Source organism: Cryptomeria japonica, chromosome 10 (genome assembly GCF_030272615.1).
Source record: "Cryptomeria japonica chromosome 10, Sugi_1.0, whole genome shotgun sequence".
In the NCBI taxonomy this organism is placed as follows: domain Eukaryota; kingdom Viridiplantae; phylum Streptophyta; class Pinopsida; order Cupressales; family Cupressaceae; genus Cryptomeria; species Cryptomeria japonica.
In genome coordinates, this window is record NC_081414.1 from 97,099,082 (window position 1) to 97,103,764 (window position 4,683).

The window sequence follows — 4,683 nt, forward strand, 5'->3', positions numbered from 1 at the left end:
TAAACAAAACTCACATGAAATTGATCCGATGTAGAAATAATAGAAAGAGTGACATCTAAGCACTTAGTACCAACCTCAACAAGGAGAGTCATAGAGCGAATAGTAGGACAAGAGAAACCATCATACACCTTGACCACAACATCAAATTTATCATATGCGACTTGATGTAATTGTAAGATATAAATATATTCTCCAGTAATCACATTCACCATACATATTGGATCAATGAGCACCCCTCGTAAGAGTTTATCTTGATCTTTGTGGTGATATATAATGGGCTATTAAAGGTGCAATAATAGTCTCAATAGGATAAAAAGTAATGCATAGGTCTTTAGGAGATGTAGGTTTATCAACAAGATTCACAACATTGTTAGATTCTACAATAAGGTTATTGGGAGAAAAAGCAAGACATTCAGATTCAACAACATTGGTAGAGTGAGAAGGAAAAGGATTGGTGAAGATTTAGAAATTTTTATTAGGAGCTACATAATTGTTTTCTTTGTTATTCACACCAGCTATGGATATAATATTTTTATTGATGAAGACTTGAATCTTATTCCTCAATGTGTAACATTTCTTGGTATAATGGCTAGGTTGACAGTGATATTGACAAAAGACTTTGGGATCATGGTAGGGTGACAATGGTTTAGAAGTGTCAATTGGCCTAATGGAAGGAAGTTTCAACACATTGACATTATAATATGCAGAGACTCTGAAAGAGGAGTTAATTATTTTATAAAGTATTTGGATAAAGGGGCCACAACTGATGTTGTGGCTGCCACTTGAGTGTTGATGTTGTCATTTATCTTGATCTAACCTTTGTTGGGTTTAAACTTCACAACTGATTGTTGAGCACCCTCATTCTTATCAATCAGATCCATTGAAGAAGATGATTAAAATTGACTCACTTGAAGATAATAATTATGAAGCACTACACATAATTGGGTAAAGAAAGTAAACTCAGAAAATATAAGCTTATCTCTAATGTCTTTTTGTAAATTAGCAATAAAAATTATTTGAGAATCATGATTAGGCACTTGATAAGAAATTTGAGAATGCTAATGTTTATGTCTACCAATAAAATGAGTCACTTTTTCTTTAACTCCTTGCTTACAAGGAATCAAATTAGTCAAAGTAATTTTAGGACCAATATTATTTTGAAACTGTTGGATGAAAGCATTAGCCAATTGTTAAAAATATGTAATAGGATAAGGCGACAAAAACAATAACATTGTAAAGCTTTATCTCTAAAGGTTCTAGTGAATAATTTAGCCATAAGCCTTTGGTCATGAGAAAAATCACAACACAAAGTTTGAGATGTCTTCACATGAGTCTATTGACGGGTGTTTTGACACACTCACCAATAGTCAGGTAGTTTATGTGACCAATCACCACCTCTCCTAAAAAACAATAAGTTTCAAGAAACCAACTACTCCAAGGTCTCTATAGTCGGGTCTTGACGGTTATGGGAAACTCAATGATTGATGCGACTATACCTATTAAGGGGCCTGGTGGTTAAATGAATCCCAATAACTTCCAATAACTTCACTTTTTTTGAATTTTATGATTTAAAACTCTTTTGAAATACACTGCAAAGGATAGATCAAGGAAACAAGAAAATAAAAATGAAACTAATGCAACCACAACTTAATGAACTACTCAATTAGTACTCTGCAATCCAAAAATCATCAATATTATTTAAACCAACATTCAAAAATGGACCTCCAATAAACCTGCAAAGTCAACAACCTGACAAATTCATGGCAAGAATATCACCACAATTTCTTCTATCCCAGTAATTCTCATACACCACTTACGTGCACAGTATGGTTCATAAAACAATAAACATAAGACCAGAACAAGTTGCTGATTTCAAACAATAGACATTACCAGAATGCAAAGAACAAACTAATAGCACCTACGCATAGATCAGACAATCTATAAGCTTCTTCTTGTATTAATTTCAAAGAATGTATCACAAAAATATTTTAATTCATAACAATCTACATAAAATAATCTAAAATCTCTAAGTGGGCCTCAAATCATCAATTTGTGGACCCTTACAAATGAATCAAACTCTCCAATTTATAGATTTTATTGTCCTACTTTCTAGGAAATAAATATATCTAAATTAAGAACTAAAAAGCAAGGAGTCACAGTTGACATGCCAGTCTCTGCCTTACACTCCAGTTAACTATTACACAATTGGGACTAAGAGAGCACTATGAAAATGGTGTTGCATGTGCTAGCATTTCATAATCATGCAAAACCCATTCCATAATCCATGTACATGCTGAAGCAACAGTCGAAGTCCTAGCTCTAATGTCATGCAAAATTCCAAAAAATATGATGCTATCATTAGCAATTGCCTTTTTATTCTTTACTTCTTTTTATAGCTCTTATAATTGCTAATGATGCATGCAACTACTTCTGCAGGAGGGTCAGCAACATGTTTGATTCTAAACTTGTACTTTTTCAAAATCTCCCCCACATTCTTTCTTCTACCTTCCAACTTTTCTATTATCCCTGTGGCTTGTTGACACCAAGTTATCAAATATGTCTACCTATCCATTAACGCAACATCAAACTGAGCAGGAGTTGTAAAATAATGTGCCTCATATCCATCCCATTGACAAAATATATTGTCTTCATTCATATATCCAACATTGGTTATACCAAGCCCAAAAACTCCTAACAACTGCTCTATAAACTTCTCATACTTCTTTATTACACCAACAAGGGGAGATTGAATACCTGTTATATCCTTCCCATACTGTTGAAGCATTTCAATTTTCAGCTCCAAAATGTATATGTAGGATTGCAAATTTTTACGACTATCTCTGCCTAAGAGGTCTTCTCTCATTATAACCTCTTCCCAAGATCCAAAACTTTATTCAAAACTTGAAACTATTTGCCAAAAATGTTGAGCTTCCACTCCCACTGTTGAGAATAGGAAGTTAACGCTCCTCCAACCTGCATGGCCTCTTCATATTCTCTCATGGTGATTTGCAAAAATAATCTAATTTTAGAGGCATTTGTTTGTGCCCATGCCTTTGTTGTAGCTGCCACCTGTCTTACTTCAACCAGTGCTTTTATATCTCCTTCTGAGAGTGATGAGGTTGAAGGTAGGTTGTCATGTATTATGTATCTAGGGGCTTACCCATAGCTACCAATAGCTTCTTATATTGTTCTAGTTGTTCCTTGACCTCTGAATGGGAGATGTGCTCCGTTTCTATTCGGCCCTTGATGACACTACTAGAAAGTTCCAATGTATCTAGCTCTCCCCACTTGGTCCGTTTACCCAATTTGACCTGTGACACCTGGTATTTTGGGGAGTCTTAACGTTCAGCTTATGTTGGAACTGCTACATCAATAATCACTTCATGAGAACCTGTCCTTGACAAATGATGCACTATCTTTGCCTTCTTTGTTTTTCGCGGTTCTTCAGTGATGGCCTTTTGTAGTGTAACCTTTGGTAACACTATTTTCTTCTTCTTCTCGAAGGTGAAGTTTAGCCATTGTGTCACATCCTTATCCTTTTCACCTTCATGTGGCACTATGTTGACAGTCACCATGTGTAACTTTGACTTCTCTTCTACTTAGCCCTCCTCTTCTTCTTGCTCCTAGATTTGAACATCTCGGGTTGATGTACTTGGTTGAATTTGGGCGGTTTGGAGAGTGACATCAATATTTAATTGTTGTTGCTTATGTATCTCTCCTAACCTATCACTGACCTCTTCTTCAAACTCCTTATCACCTTTATCTATTTCCTCCATCCTTCCTCCAGCAGCTATTTCTTTTAATAAATCCTCTTGGTCTTTTGGAGTTAAGACCAATCCCTCATCATGTAAATCCTTAGGCTTGTTTTGTTCCTTTTCTCCCCCAAGTGGTTGCTCAGCTAGTAAACCTTATTCTTCAATGTCCATGGGGTCAATCGGTGCTTGTTTCTTGAGCCTAGTAAACTTCTTTTGTTTCTTCTTTTCAATCTTTCTCTGCATCAACTGTACCACAAGTTTCTCATCCTCCTCGTCAAGATATATGACTCAATGTTATGAATGCTTACCTTTTCTATAGAGGGAGTCAATATTGTGGCTACTAGAGGTAATGTTGTTGATGTTGTTATAAAAATACCGAGTGGTGTTGGTAGAGGGGCTGTAGTGGTTGACATTAAAATTTGAGCCTATGTGGTTGTTATTGGCGGGGGATGATGCACTTGTCATATCGGGAGGAGGTTGTGTACTTTCATCAACTTTCCCTTGTTCATCTTCCTCCTGAGTGCCCTTTCTTGGCATTTTTTCAATTGCTGTCCTAATGGGATGTACCTCTGCCAATGGCACAACTCCTAACCCTTCTCTTACTCCAAATTCGACAACCTTCTTCAAAATTTTGACCTTCCTCATTTGCTCCTTGACTTTCTTTAGGAGTTCCTTAGTACTTTCTTAAAGTTGGGCAACCTCTTTTGGGTTCGTGGACATATTCTTTCTGGAGATAGACCTTATCATGCGGGCATACTCTTTATGAGCCCTTGACTGAGGAACACTAGAGGTTTATTCCTTTTGCTTCCCTTTTGAGGTGCTTGGTCTAACCCTCAAACTCAACCACTATCTAGTCCTCTCTATAATATTTTGGGTTACAAAATCTATGTCTACCTCCTCCTGTCCTGACCATCTTATTGGAGAGAGA